The sequence below is a fragment of the Schistocerca nitens genome, chromosome 10, assembly GCF_023898315.1.
Source record: "Schistocerca nitens isolate TAMUIC-IGC-003100 chromosome 10, iqSchNite1.1, whole genome shotgun sequence".
Classification (NCBI taxonomy): Eukaryota; Metazoa; Arthropoda; class Insecta; order Orthoptera; family Acrididae; genus Schistocerca; species Schistocerca nitens.
Window position 1 is genome coordinate 170,049,912 of NC_064623.1, and position 16,543 is coordinate 170,066,454.

The 16,543-nt window shown below is 43.3% G+C and overlaps 1 protein-coding gene across 3 annotated transcripts in view; it reads left to right on the forward strand.

Moving 5' to 3' along the window:
* Positions 1–1,139: 1,139 nt before the first annotated feature.
* The window catches only part of LOC126210641 (uncharacterized), a 279,682-nt gene continuing 264,278 nt past the window's right edge, over positions 1,140–16,543 (forward strand). For all 3 annotated transcript variants that reach the window (XM_049939960.1, XM_049939961.1, XM_049939962.1), the window contains exon 1: positions 1,140–1,255. The gene's annotated coding sequence lies outside the window, so the exon portion shown is untranslated. The remainder of the gene's footprint in view (positions 1,256–16,543) is intronic.

Below are 16,543 nucleotides of genomic sequence, written 5' to 3' on the forward strand. Positions count from 1 at the left end.
TCAGGATCTTGTTCAAAGGCTTAATGCTGACATTTTTACTTTTCGAACGGTATCTGAAGTGAGTGATCGACACGGGAATTAGTCTACTTTCCTTATTTTCATTCGCTTATGTCGTACGGCATTATATTTTTGGGTAACTTCCCATTCTAAAAGGATATTTTTGGCTCAGAAACGGGCGGTGCGAGCAATTAGTGGTGTAAGTTCACGAATATCTTGTCGACCCCTGTTCACGAGTCTGGGGATTTTGACATTGGCGTCTCTATATATTTTCCTTACTGTCATTTCTTGTTAACGACATCAGCTTATTCCCAAGAATAAGCAGCTTTCACTCAGTTAATATTCGGCAGAAATCAAACCTACATTGGGATCGAATAATTCTTGTGCAGAAAGGTGTGTAGTATACTGCTGCGCCCATTTTCAGTAAGCTACCACTAGAATTCAAAACTCTTAGCTGCAATCCACGTGCTTTCAAATCGAAACTGATGAGTTTCCTGATGGGTCACTCCTTCTATTCTGTCGAGGAGTTCCTTGAAAAATTAAGCTGATTGTTGTATTGTTGATTGCAATTGCTTAAACTTATGGCTTGACCTTTTTCGGGTTCATAAACATTTTATTTTTATGTGTTATTACTTTTATGTCGTAATTTAATGTTGCTTAAACTTATGGCTTGACCTTTTTCGGGTTCATAAACATTTTATTTTTATCTGTTATTACTTTTATGCCGTAATTTAATGTACTGACACGTTCCATGACCTTGGAGATTTGCTCCTCAATTTGGTCCTATGGAACTTGACGTGTAAGTAAAATAAAAATAATAAGAAACCCTTGTTATCCATACCTTATCTATCGAATCGTTGTCCCCAATAATTTAGTGCTGGTGACGCCCATGGGTAGCACTCTCTGCCGTGCATTTCACAGTCGTTTGCAATCAAGTACACTTTTCCGCAAAAGCGTTTTTCCCCGAAGCTGAAGTCCCTGTTGCTTTCGAGGCACGCCTGCTGTTTCGTGCAGATGCAGGCGCGCGAGCGTTGTTTTTCTTCTCTGTCCCCCCACCACTCGCCAGCCCCCACCCCACTTAACTGTGACGTCGCTGGCTTGCCAGACCTCGGTCTCGTGAAAACTGGCTAGCGGCAGTCGGTGAGAGAGAGAAGCCGCGTGAGGAGATTGTCAGTTGCCCGTGTTTCAGCGCTGTGCAGTGCAACCTTGTCAGCTTCTAGCACTATTCATCCGGAAATCAGTTCTACCTCCTTCTAAGGTACGTAACATGACGTACGTCATTAAACAATCGATCGCGTCGAGATAATCGTAGGAAAGTCAGTACGTTCTTTGACTGTAATATCTTTGTGGGTTTGATACTTCAAACCGTATAGTTGTGAAGTTCAAGACGGCTGTGGTGTCGTTTGTTGCAGAGATGCGCTGATTAATAACAAATGCAGCTGGGGAAAGATATTCAATTGTTCTCCTATTAAGGCCTGTATGCTAGGATGTGTGCATGTGCATGTGACGGGGAAATATTGATTTGCTGATGTGTGCGTGGGCGAGCTGAAAGGAATATATTGTGAGTTACCGGCAGTTTTGTTTTCATGACATGACTTGTAGTTTTGTTTACACCTTTAGTGTATTACATTTTAGTATCGTGGCTGTGACAACATGAAACTGTGAACGTGAAATCAAAACTTTTTGTAGCCGTCCGCTGTCACGCTTTTCCGTTCGTAAACGTGGAAATGTTTTACGATAGATTTGTGTGAGTACATTCAGCAGGAAGAAGTATTGAGAAAGTTTATCGGTTGCATGTCTTTGACATAATGTAGGATATTTGCTGATGTATGGATGGACCTGTTTTGGTAGAAATGGGTTCATATTACGTTCTTATAATTGTTAATGGTCTAATAAATTGCGTATTACATTCATTATGAAAGCTCGCCTACGCGACCGTAAACGGTTGTCTGTTCATTGTCATCAGTACTACAAAACTTACGAACAAGAAGCAGCAAATATAGCTTGAATTTAATTGTCCTTGCTGCAGATTCTTGTTCGACAGCATTCCCATGCAAGTTAATCGTCTGAACTCCCACGAGCAGTTTACGTGAAATGAATCAGCGATGCTGCCAGTAAAGACGTGTGTGTGTGTGTGTGTGTGTGTGTGTGTGTGTGTGGGTGCAGGAGTGATGCAGGGGTGATGCAGGGGGCTACCCAGAGCTGTGGAAGAATTCCAGTAATGGAGTTTTAACTGTGGTGCGTAAGAGTATTCATTGCAACAGAACTCCTTTGAATAGCAGTGTAATCAGTGTACTGATCTGTCTCCCGTCTAGGCAAATCGCCTTTGCATATTAGCAGGCTGTAGGAGAAACGTCCAGTTCTGAAGCTCATTTCATGGCTTAAAATTGTATCTTATTATTAACGTTTGACGGTGTTTAGCAAACACTTGCTTACTGCTTCAGCTGTACTTTATTTTGAAAATGCAGTCGGAAAAATGACATACAAACTTGAATAGTACCACATCAGACGTCTGTTCATAGGCAGGTAGAACCAAAATCAGAACATTACGAAATTTGTTATGTACGCGAATGCCTCTCCCTCCTTCCCCATGAGAAAGAAGGGGATGGGTGGTGTAACCCCCATTACGTATACGGTACACATCAAATGTCGTGTTGTTCCCTTGATTCTGCCTGTTTGTAAGCACGTTTCTGATACTACTGTTAAAAGAAATGCCCTCTCATATTTCATTTCAGTTTGTTTACAAAATCTTTCAGATCGCTTCACAGGTTGTAAAGAACTCCACCTGTTACCATGTATTATGCACAGGACGGTTTTATTTATAAAAGCGTAGGTGTTGTAACTTTTAGTTATTCCTCTTATCAACCAATGTCTCCTTGCAAGATCTAGTTGATTCCCCTACATCTCGCCGATAATCCAAATCTTTTTCATTTTCCCGCGAGTGTAACAATGACAACCCCCCCCCCTCCAACCCAAAAATAAATAAATAAAATAAAATCTTGCAAGTTTCGATGCCAGACTGGTAGCTCGAGGGCTGCGTTTGTGGTTGCCAACATCCGTTCCACTGTGCCCTTTTTGAAAATCCAAAATCTTGAAGTAAATTAAATGACCCTGTATTGTATATTTAACGAATCTTCGCTTATTTTGTAGAATATTACGCGCGACATTGAACATAAGATCGATACAACGAGGCATTGCCTTTCATTGGGCTACTTTTCACTGGTAAACGTTTGACTTCAGTTTTTCTCTTAACAGTTTCTTGGGAACTGTTCGCTTTGCTCACAACTACACAAATGATTCCGTCGTTTGAATTTTGTATATATTGTCACCCACCCCCAGCAGAAGTCTCACCGCCCATTAAAATATGTGATATGGATCTTAGTGTAGTGCTAGATACAAAATATTCCTCGCGAAAGACAAAATAAAATTTTAAAGTGTCACAGTTGTTCACTGGCGCCGGCCGGAGTGGCCGGCGCTTCAGGCGCTTCAGTTCTAGGCGCTTCAGCCTGGAACCGCGCAACCGCTACGGTCGCAGGTTCGAATCCTGCCTCGGGCATGGATGAGTGCGATGTCCTTAGGTTAGTTAGGTTTAAGTAGTTCTAAGTTGTAGGGGACTTATGACCTCCGCTGTTAAGTCCCATAGTGCTCAGAGCCATTTGAACCCCCCGCTTTTTTTTTTTTTTTATTTTTTTTTTTTTATTTACCCACTGGCAAACAAACCCTACCGGTTCATTAATATACAGGAGGTGAAATGGCTAAATATCTTAAATTTTGTGGTAAGTTCCTAGGGTAGCAAACTGCTAAGGTCACCGGTCCTTAGGCTTGCACACTACTTAATCTAACTCACGCTAAGAACAACATAGACAGCCATGCCCGAGGGAGGACTCGAACCGTGGGAAGGCGCCTAAGACCGCACGGCTACGCCGCGCGTCTGCAAATTAAAGGATAAGTGCGGTCTCTTAACGTGTCTTGGGTACAATGACTTATTTTTTATTTATTTAAGAACGCTGTCAGTAGAACCACGTTAATTTAATCCCTATCAGCTTACATCATACACAAGGGGTACAAAGAATACCATCACTATAACATGAAACTCTGATATATTACGCACACAAATGCCTACCAACAGTACGTCCTTCACAATTCTAGTATTCAGACACCTATTTCTGGCTACTGATATGGAGTGTGTCCACACTTCGCCTTTATGATGAACTCTGCTGAGAAAACTTTCAATACGGTGTCGGAATGCCTGTGGAGGAAGAGCAGTGCATTCCTCCTGAAGAGCCGAAACCGGAGAAGGTACTGATGTTGGATGCTGTGATCTGTAATGAAATTGACGTTGTGACTCATTCCAAGGGTACTCATTGGGTTCATGATGGGACTCAGGGCAGGCCAGTCCATTTCAGGAATGTTATTGTCCACAAACCATTGCCTCGCAGATTATGCTTTATGACAGGTGCATTGTTATGCTGATACAATTATAGTCTGCGGCTGTTCTTTTACCGTACATAGCACACGATGCTGTAACATGTGTTCATATCATTCCACATCTTCTTAAGGACAATAAAGGGACAACATCCTAAACACTTCTATAGCACACCCAAGTGCTCCGCACTTCATTGCTGGCACTACACTTGATGGCAGGTAACGTTCTCCACGCATTTGCCAAACCGAAACTGGAGCGAAATCGACATTCTGAATCATTCCAAAGGTAGTCATTGGGGTCAGGTTGGTACTCAGAGCGGGTCAGTCCATTTCAGGAATGTTATTGTCTACAAACCATTACCTCACATATGCTTTATGACAGGGCGCATTGTTATGTTTATACAATCATAGTCTCCGAACTGTTCCTCTACCGCAAACAGCACACGACGCTGTAAAATGTGTTCATATCCTTCCGCACATTGCGTTTTCTTGAGTATAATGCAGCGACAACATCCTAACACGAAAAATACCTCCTTAGCACACCCATGTGCTTCCCTCTTCACCTCATTGCTGGCACTACACATGATGGCAGGTAACTTTCTCGAGGCATTCGCGAAACTCAAACCCTTCCATCGGATTGACACACAGTGTGATTAATCACTCCAAATCACTCACTGTCTAGTGGCGTCACCTTATCAAGCATCACTTAGCATGGACTACAAAATTGTGCGGCCTAGGAGCATCTGTTCGACCACTGTACTCCATTCTTTTCAACTCACTATGCACACTGTGCTAGCTAGCTAGATCGTTCGTAGCACTTTGGAACTCGAGAGAGATTCCTTCCGCTGATTCCATGGCATTTTCGTACAACCACCCTCCGCTGTACTCGATGGTCCCCGTTCGTCAGGACACGCGGTCTGCTTGGTGACGTCACCACAGCGACCTGGGCAGCTTTAGAAGTGGTGAAATGTCCCTGACGGATTTGTTACTTGGTGACGCCCTGCACTAGTTCACATCGATCCACTGTGCGCTGCTGGCGCACGCATTCTGCTGTTCCTGGTGCTCTACTTCAAACATAATACTGCCTGCCACCCTTGGCACTTCCAGATCCATCCCTCGTGACATCGAGTCGTCAGTTGCGCATTACATATGGCTGTCCGGATTCTTTTGATCAGGGCTAACCTACGTTTCTGGCATTTGTAGACTTAGAGAAAGCTTTTGACAATGTTGACTCGAATACTCTCTTTTAAATTCTGAAGATGGCAGGGGTCGTGTGACGAGGGCCTCCCGTCGGGTAGACCATTCGCCTGGTGCAAGTCCTTCGATTTGACGCCACTTCGGCGACTTGCGCGTCGATGGGGAGGAAATGATGATGATTAGGACAACACAACACCCAGTCCCTGAGCGGAGAAAATCTCCGACCCAGCCGGGAATCGAACCCGGGCCCTTTAGAATGACAGTCTGTCGCGCTGACCACTCAGCTACCGGGGGGCGGACGATGGCAGGGGTAAAATAAAGGGAGTGAAAGGCTATTTACTATTTGTATAGAAATCAGGTGGCAGTTATGAGTCGAGGGACATGAAAGGGAAGCATTGGTTGGGAAGGGAGTGAGAAAGGGTTGTAGCCTCTCCCCCATGTTATTCAATCTGTATGTTGAGCAAGCAATGAAGGAAACAAAAGAAAAATTCGGAGTAGGTATTAAAATCCATGCAGAAGAAATAAAAACTTTGAGGTTCGCCGATGACTTTGTAATTCTGTCAGAGACAGCAAAGGACTTGGAACAGCAGTTGAACGGAATGGACAGTGTCTTGAAAGGAGGATATAAGGTGAACATCAACAAAAGCAAAACGAGGATAACGGATTGTAGTCGAGTTAACTCGGGTGATGCTGAGGGAATTAGATTAGGGAATGAGACACTTTGAGTAGTAAAGGAGATTTGGGGAGCAAAATACCTGATGATGGTCGAAGTAGAGAGGATGTAAAATGTAGACTGGCAATGGCAAGGAAAGCGTTTCTGAAAAAGAAATTTGTTAACATGGGGTATAGATTTAAGTGTCAGGAAGTCGTTTCTGAGAGTATTTGTATGGAGTGTAGCCATGTACTGGGAGATGAAGCAGCTTGCACAGGATAGAGTAACATGGAGAGCTGCATCAAACCAGTCTCAGGACTGAAGACCACAACAACTGTGTTCTTGCAACCGATTCCTTTTACTGAGGCGATGTACTACACTGCATCTGAAACAGAGAACAGGAAACTACCTGGAGAAACATTGTTGAGCAAAGATACCCACACTAAAGGAAGCACGTTTGTTATAAGGTCAAAAATACATTCTACGATAGCCTGGACTATTTTAAGCTAATACAGGGTGTTTATAAATGAATATCAGGGTTTTAACGCTTTAGAATATTTTACAGTTATAAATGATATGTCAAATGAAAGAGCAACTCAAATAGTTTTACCAAGGTCCTTATAAATGGTCAATGGGAGCACCGTTTGTCACATGGCACACATCAAGTTTATAGCCGAGTTCTTCCCAAAAATTGATAAGTGTGTCTTCAGTGATTGTAGCAACAGCTGCTTCAATCTGATTTCTTAATTCAGCGAGGTCTGCTGGTAGCGGAGGCACGTACACACGATCCTTGATGAAGCCGCAAAGGAAAAAAATCGCATGGCGTTAGGTACGGGTGCACGTGGAGGCCATGCAGAGCAAGGCCTGTCATTGGCCCCCTTGCGGCCTACCCAGCGTTTGGGTACAGTGAAGTTCAACCAATCGCGTACTTGGCTGCGCCAGTGAGGTGGCGCACTGGTGGCAAACTGTTTGAGTTGCTCTTTCATTTGACATATCATTTATAACTGTAAGTTTAATGTAATAAATATTATAAAGCGTTAAAACCCTGATATTCATTTATAAACACCCTGTATATTCAGTTACATTGCAGATACACACCTCACAGAAATGTTTTTAACTCTGTTGGAAAAGCCGTTTCCTTCTTGTTGTGTCTAGACAAGACAAGACAGCCTAGACACAATGAGAGGAAGCCGAAAGGCACGCGCTTAAACTCACGCAGGCTGGCGTGAGGTCTGAAACAGGATACGTAATGAACGCTATAAAGAAAAGTACGTAGCTTCTGGAATACTTAACTTTAATCCACATTTGTAGAACATCGCTCTTGATGATACATTAATAGAATCTCAATATCAATTGAATACAGCGCCTTGCTAGGTCGTAGCAAATGTAGCTGAAGGCTATGCTAACTATCGTCTCGACAAATGAGAGCGTAGTTGTCAGTGAACCATTGCTATGAACGTCGGCTGTACAACTGGGGCGAGTGCCAGTACGTCTCTCTAGACCTGCCGTGTGGTGGCGCTCGGTCTGCTATCACTGACAGTGGCGACACGCGGGTCCGACGTATACTAATGGACCGCGGCCGATTTAAAGGCTACCACCTAGCAAGTGTGGTGTCTGGCGGTGACACCACACTTCTCCAACCTCTGTATGTCGGCAGTGCATTATAAGATATGACACCAAAGTACGGCAGCGGCCGCCTTGCATTGAGTCCAGAAAACAACAGCTGGTTTAACCGAAATTGAAAGAAAAACAGTAAGCGACATGTTTCGTAGATGTGAAACGAATCTCTCACGCCTATTCTACGAGGTGGTATCCAACAGTTCCCGAAATATATTTATTACAGTTATTACATGTTACTTAGACATTTTTATGCAGCGTCAACTCCCATGGGAGCTAATACTACGATCGTAACGTTTTCGTCGCTTTTGAAATGTATCCTGTAAGTCTTTCTCTGTTACAGTGTATACACACTCCGCAAAGCTGCTTCAATCTCCTCCACTCTATCAAACCTTCCTCCCTTCAGCTTAGCTTTCATGCTGCTGGTGAGGGGGAAGATTCCTTTGATTAAAAATTTCTGAACAATGTAGGCTGTATGGGATCGAACATTGTCATGGCGGACATGTTCTCCTCCTCCTTTCCTCAAGCATCTGAGCACATCGTGAAGAACTGTTTATAGCCTGTATCACCAGGAGGGACGAACTCTTTGAACAGTCCCGTCCCTGTATACGGGTTGATGTTGGTAAGGCCGATATTACACTGTCAAATTTCTTTGTCCAGTATCTTTGTCAAAGATATTTGATGGTGTAATAGGGAGCTTTGTCAAATGTCGTCCAATATTTGATCAAATCTAGGGCCTCGGTGTAGATTTGATCAAAGAAGTCGCTTGTCTTCTGTTCACTGCAATGTGACATGTTACCACATGGAGCGCTAGCATCGCTGCAGCATTCTGTCGTCTGTAATGTTTTTATAAACATTGCCGGTAAATACAATTGGTGTTTGCCGACAACTACAAAACTAATAGAGATGTATGAAGCTGATGAGGCGCTTTACAACGTGAGGCACGCTGAGTACAAAAATAGATTAAGAAGATTGGAGACCTAACCTAACTTAACCTAACCTAACCCTCTCCTTTAGCAAGGAATCGGAGTGTTACAGTGAACCTGTCTTCTGCAGATGTAGCACTTCTTAAGTGAGTATTGGGCTTTGTGATGTGAGGATACACTTCACTGAGCACATACAGAAATGTATGCTCATCCATTCTTAAGTAATTGATGTACGACTTGACGCGCTCCACTGTAAGCTCACGTAACAAGTTTTGTTGAATGCTTTTTGTTGTGTTGGCAGAAGAGCCAACACCGTGTTACGGGAGGAGGCCAAAATGCATGCGTTTTAGCTCACGCAGGCTGGCGTGAGGAGGGAAGAACTATACTGATGTGAGGTCTGGAACATGACAAGGAATGAGAATTCAGAAAGCGGACGTAATTAGTTTGATACTTAACTTTATTCCATTAATGATGAACGTCGCTCTTGACGGTACATGATTCACAATATTATCTGTTCAGATTATAGTAACTGAATATAGCGCCTTGCTAGGTCGTAGCAAATGACGTGGCTGAAGGCTATGCTAAACTGTAGTCTCTGGAAATGAGAGCGTATGTAGACAGTGAACCATCGCTAGCAAAGTCGGCTTACAACTGGGGCGAGTGCTAGGGAGTCTCTCTAGACTAGACCTGCCGTGTGGCGGCGCTCGGTCTGCAATCACTGATAGTGGCGACACGCGAGTCCGACGTATACTAACTGGCCGCGGCCGATTTAAAGGCTACCACCTAGCAAGTGTGGTGTCTGGCGGTGACACCACACTTTTATCGTGTCGTCGTAAAACCCACGGCTTCACCCAGGTATGTTTCCTTTTTTTCCCTCCACTTCTCTTCCGCATGTGCACACAGTGCAATTGTGGTACATGCAACTGCTGTGGTTAATAACACGTTGTTGTTGTTGTCAGCCATTTTGAACTTTGACAAAAAATATGACAGTGTAATACCCCTTCTAGCGCTACGTCAAAGATCTTTGTCAAATATATTTGACGGAATATTTGGTCACATCTTTGATCAAATCTTTGGCAAAGAAATTTGATAGTGTAATACCGGCCTAAATGCTGACAAACTTCAGGAATCCCTAAGAGGATAAGGACCCAAAAAGGTCATATGGATATATTACCGGAAATGCATTCCAAGGGAGGTACAACCTCTTGAAAGTAGAGAAAAAAGATTTCTGACAATGTATGTTTCAGTGATTGAAAGTAGACGTGAGGATACACCAGGCAAGTTGGAATGTTATGTCTGTACTAAGGTTTCAACTCCTCGTTCAAGAGAGCAGAAATCTGGAGCATCATCTTGTATGAGAGTCGTTCGATATGTCTGACGAATTTCCATCAAAGAATGGAACATTTTTGTCGCGTCTTCGTGGTTGATAAGCTCGATTATTCCAAGGATCACATAAAGAAGTTCAACAATGTAGAGTATACAATTTATTGTTGACAGCCGTTTGAATTGGTCAGCAGAGATGGGCAAACCGAAACACGTAACTGTTTCGAAACAAATGAAACAGTACAATGTAATGTTTCGATACGAAGTTTCGAAACAGTGAAACAGTTCGTATTTTGTAATCTAATAAACCTACACATTTTATCATCTTGAATGTCTACTGTATAAGTATGTCCATATAAGCACAAATGAGGTGCGAGAGCGATAATCATATCGCAGAAAGTGTGAAACTATCACTTAGGCGTCTTGGCAGTTTCGTATTTCCTGCAGCAAATGCGCTGCTTTCGTGTCCTGTGACTTTCATACTTTTCAATTGGCTGAGGACAGGCATAGCTGAAGTCAGAAGAGCCACCACGAACGGAACTGGAGATGGGAGCAAACTGCAGAAACAACGCATATGCTACTGGGATTGCCACATTCCGTTAGTATGAGTAATATACCCATCCTGCTAATTTCCACGCACACAAGGGAATCATTGTGGATAATAGGCACAGTGACTGTAGACTCACAAATAACGCCAAAAAATTCGAATTAATAACAAAATATAACAAAAACATTTTGGTCTTTCAAGGTGTTCCGAACCGTTCCTATAAATTCATCATGCTTCCCAGCCCTTCCCGTTCACCATTGCACTATCAGTTATATGTCAAACAGATTGCTTGCAATTATACCTACATTAAATTTATGTATATGTATAATAACTGTCACTCTACGCCTTTTTTTATTCAAAATGTTGTAGGCTTACTTGCGTTTCTTAATATGATTACTGTACATGAACAGAGAAGCGTATGTTATAAAAAAAAGTATAATTTAACTGAATGATTTTCACATATTCATTATTTTGAATGTGAGTAGTATGCGTTGTTTTATTGTTGGTTAGTGTTTATATAGTAGATGTAACGCCATTTCGAAATTGGACAGTCAGCTAGAAACGAAGCTTTATTTTCGGATATCTTAAGCTTCATGCTATTGTTTGTCAAAAAGATTTCGACACTCTTGAAAGTGTTTCATGAAGTGGTATGTTGTGTTTCAGTACCTGTGTCAGCCCGAATCTCGTCCGACACAGAGCGGAATGAAACATCACTGTTTCGATACAATCAGTCCGTTCCAAGCACAGGTGGACTGAAACAGCCTTATTTTGAAACAACGATACAGTATCTGTGTTTGGCTCGAGATCGAATCTGGTCCGAGACAGGGGCGGAATGAAACACTACTGTTTCGAAACAGTGAACAACAGCCGTTCCGAAACACTGAAACAGTTCCACGTATCGATACACTGTATCGAAACACAGAAACAGTGGCCAAGTCTATTGGTCAGTGTGTTGACTGTGTTTGAAAATGGAGAAAACCGGGTTTCGGGCTGTTTTTAAACATTTTCATTTGAAGGATTGGACTCTTGCACAAATCAAAACAGAACTAAATGAAATTCACGCTGACTCTGCACCGTCATTGAAGGTCATTTACTTTTGAATTAATGAATTTAAACGTGGTCGGACAAGCACCAAAGACAAAGTGTGACCTGGCCATCCAACTGAGGTCATCACGAAGGAAATCATTGACAAAATCAGTGATATGGTAATGCAAGACCGCCGAATAAAATTTTTCCGAGGCTATAGGTATCGCAACTGAGCGAGTGCATTATATCCTGCATGGAGAACTGGGCATGAAGAAGCAGTGCGGGAGTTGGGTGCCGCGATTGCTTACAGTCGACCAAAATCGCACTAGGAACAATATTTAAACTCAACGTCTAGCGATCTTAATCGCAATCCGCAAGACTTTTTGCTGCGACATGTGACTGTGATGAAACCTGGATCCGTCATTACACACCAGAGTCAAAACCGCAGTCAAAACAATGTACAGTGGCCGGTGAAAGTTCAGAGGCAAAGGCAAAGACCACTTTGTCAGCTGGTAAGTTGATTGCCGCTCTTTTTGGGATTCCCAGGAAACAATCATCGTAGATTACTTGGAGAAAGGCAGAACCATAATTGGACCGTGTTGTTGAATCGTTTCAGAATTGCATTGGCTGAAAACAGACGAAAGTCTGCCACGCAAAAAAAAATTGCTCTTTCACCAGGGTAATGCACCATCACACAATCAGTAATACTAATTGCGAAAGTGCACGAATTGTTCTTTGAGCCGGCCGGAGTGGCCGAGCGATTCTAGGCGCTACAGTCTGGAAACGCGCGGCCGCTACGGTCGCAGGTTCCAATTCTGCCTCGGGCATGGATGCGTGTGATGTCCTTGGGTTAGCTAGGTTTAAGTAGTTCTAAGTTCTAGTGGAATGATGACCTCAGAAGTTAAGTCCCATAGTGCTCAGAGCCATTTGAACCATTTTTTTTCGTTCTTTGAATTGATTCCTCACTCACCCTATTCACCAGACTTAGCCCCAAGTGACGTCTTACTGTTCCCTCACTTGAAACTGTGGTTTGCTGGAGTGAAATTTTCATAAAATGAGGAAGTGATAGTTGCAGTTACCGAGTATTTAGGAGAGTTTGACAGAACTTATATCTCCGATAGAATGGAAAAGGTGCAGGATCGCTGAACCAAGAGTATATAACTCAAAGGAACTCATGTCGAGAAATAAGGTGATCGTTTACGAAACTAACATTTTTATCTTGCTGTTCTACCAGTCTTATCAAACCACTCTCGTAGTAGCCACGTTATGCTTCTCGTAGTGTTGTCAGATTCAAAAACAGAAACGCCGGACCTTGCATTATGTTTTGCCCAAGAGTTTTCACTAAAAGCAGGTCTGTTTTAAATGGAAATAGTCCGTTGGGCAATTTCAATTGTTTATTAATAATCAGTGACAGTATTTTTTTGTGAAATCGACCTTAAACATGCCTAAAAGAAATCAGTGAACAGCCTTCTAATTTGGCAATTACAATAGCGACTAAGTCCTCTGTCTTCTTAATTGATGTTTCTTCCTAATATGATTTTATGTCAAAAAAATAACAATTATCTATTCTTCTGGGGCGGATCACGGAAAGATATTCAATAACGTTGGTCATTTCAATTGGACTTGCAGATAACATTCTGTAGTTATGTATTGATCCTTTTCATTTGAACCCACTTTATATGGAACGTTATTTTTCTTGGAAATTATTTCTTGGAACTAGTGGCAGAATAATTTTAAATTACACAACAACATTATAATCTTGCTGATTGTGCCGGTTTGCAATTTATTGCGTTCCTTTGCCCATTGGGCGTTTATGAAAGAGACCACCCTTTCGACGTTCGCGTTATGGGCTAGAGTTGGAAAGTAATATTCCGCGAATTTCGGTTATTCCACGAAAAATTCTTCACTACGCACGTGTTTTCAACATGGATCGGAGCGACGAGCGAGAGTATCGGAGCGCAGCGGTTTGGCATCGGCTGGTCGGCACTTTCATTCTGTTCTTCGGCGCGCTCGCTCGGCGCGGTTGTGTGTACGAACACTTCGACTGAAATGTGCAGGAGCTCCATCGTGGATGAACCACATGTTGTGTCGTACTTGTGAAGGCGCATGTTCTAGCAGCACAGGTAGAGTATCTCGTATGAAATCATGATAACGTGCTCCATTGAGCGTAGGTGGAAGAACATGGGGCCCAATCAAGACATCACCAACAGTGCCTGCCCAAACGTTCACAGAAAATCTGTGTTGATGACGTGATTGCACAACTGCGTGCGGATTCTCGTCAGCCTACACATGTTGATTGTGAAAATTTACAATTTGATCACGTTGGAATGAAGCCTCATCCGTAAAGAGAACATTTGCACTGAAATGAGGATTGACACGTTGTTGGATGAACCATTCGCAGAAGTGTACCCGTGGAGGCCAATCAGCTGCTGATAGTGTCTGCACACACTGTACATGGTACGGAAACAACTGGTTCTCCCGTAGCACTCTCCATACAGTGACGTGGTCAACGTTACCTTGTACAGCAGCAACTTCTCTGACGCTGACATTAGGGTTATCGTCAACTGCACGAAGAATTGCCTCGTCCATTGCAGGTGTCCTCGTCGTTCTAGGTCTTCCCCAGTCGCGAGTCATAGGCTGGAATGTTACGTGCTCCCTAAGACGCCGATCAATTGCTTCGAAAGTCTTCCTGTCGGGACACCTTCTTTCTGGAAATCTGTCTCGATACAAACGTACCGCGCCACGGCTATTGCCCCGTGCTAATCCATACATCAAATGGGCATCTGCCAACTCCGCATTTGTAAACATTGCACTGACTGCAAAACCACGTTCGTGATGAACACTAACCTGTTGATGCTAGTACTGTAGAGCAATGAGTCGCATGTCAACACACGCACCGAAGTCAACATTACCTTCCTTCAATTGGGCCAACTGGCGGTGAATCGAGGAAGTACAGTACATACTGACGAAACTCAAATGAGCTCAAAAAAATGGTTCAAATGGCTCTGAGCACTATGGGACTCAACTGCTGAGGTCATTAGTCCCCTAGAACTTAGAACTAGTTAAACCTAACTAACCTAAGGACATCACAAACATCCATGCCCGAGGCAGGATTCGAACCTGCGACCGTAGCGGTCTTGCGGTTCCAGACTGCAGCGCCTTTAACCGCACGGCCACTTCGGCCGGCCCCAAATGAGCTCTAACATGGAAATTAAGCGTTTCCGGACACATGTCCACATAACATCTTTTCTTTATTTGTGTGTGAGGAATGTTTCTTGAAAGTTCGGCCGTACCTTTTTGTAGCACCCTGTATAGGTTTGCTACTTTCAACTAACGAAGCGAAAGCAGACTGCCAAAAGAACTTCGCTAAAAACTCTCAAACGTCATTGTATATGTCAGAAAAATGTTTTCCCACATATCAATTTCATGCGTAATCTGTTAAAGAAAAAAACCCCATCAGCAGTTTGCGAACTCGTGACCCTTTGTACGAGGTTCTGACGCTCCACCACGTCACCTAGCAGAGATCTTCGCAATTAGAGCACACAGATAGCGTTTACCTATACTATGTAGTTCGTTTAATTATCATTTTCGCATCTTCTACTGGGCGACAGCACACAGCACGAATTAAATCGGTGTTGTGGTCGGTACTCTATCGTCACACAATGTTTGGTACCAGTGGGAGTGCCGGCCACGATGGCCTAGCGGTTCTAGGCGCTTCAGTCCGGAACCGCGCGATAGCTACGGTCGCAGGTTCGAATCCTGCCTCGGGCATGGATGTGTGTGAAGTCCTTAGGTTAGTTAGGTTTAAGTAGTTCTAAGTTCTAGAGGACTTATGACCTCAGCTGTTGAGTCCCATAGTGCTCAGAGCCATTTGAACCAGTGTGAGTGCCTGACATCTGGAGGTTTGGGTGTCAGATACTTAAACGGTAACATGAGACATGATTTTAAATGTTTAATAACCCACAGACTGAAAAAAATCGCAACAGCAAAAAATAATTAAATAGGGCAATGAAATTTGCGAAATATATTTGCCTATGTAACATTTGAGCGTTGGAACTTTAATAGTGGCAACTATTTATTTACAGCTCGTACAGATACGGATTTCAAAGTTTTACTGACCTTCAAAGTCACCTGCATTGTGTATAACCCGTCGCCAGCGATTTGGAAGTCGTAGGATACTCTTAGCAGTGCCAGTAGTGTTGACAGTTCGAGCGGCGCGGTCTATTGCCCGACGAAGTAGCAGTTCTCAAGCGAATGCCGTGAAGTGTTCCCTTCAGTTTAGAAATCGAGTTGAACTTACGAGGGCTTACGTCAGGGGAGTGCAGTAGGTGGTATAGCACTTAACAGCCCCACCAGTCAAACAAATCATTAACAGCTTGCACTGTACGTGCTTGAGCATTTCCCTGCAAAATGATGGTCAGGTCCTGCAGAAAGTGTCGTCACTTCTGTCTCTATGCTGTTCATTCTTGGAACACAACCTACGACCATCTTAGAGACAGAAATGATGACTTTCTACAGGATCTGCCCTCGGTCATGAACGATGCCTACATTCTTGTAAAGTCCTTCTGCAGTGTCATGGAAGGAATATCCACCTTCTCGTAGCTCTATTACACGACCTCCTTCAAATTTAGCGAGTTCATGATAATGGCGTCGTCGTCGTCTTACAGGAATTTTTGACGAACATCAACTCACTGCGTCCGATCTTACAAATAACTAACGCTCACGACCGTTACAGCTCATGTTGTTGTTGTTGTGGTCTTCAGTCCAGAGACTGGTTTGATGCAGCTCTCCATGCTACTCTATCCTGTGCAAGCTTCTTCATCTCCCAGTACC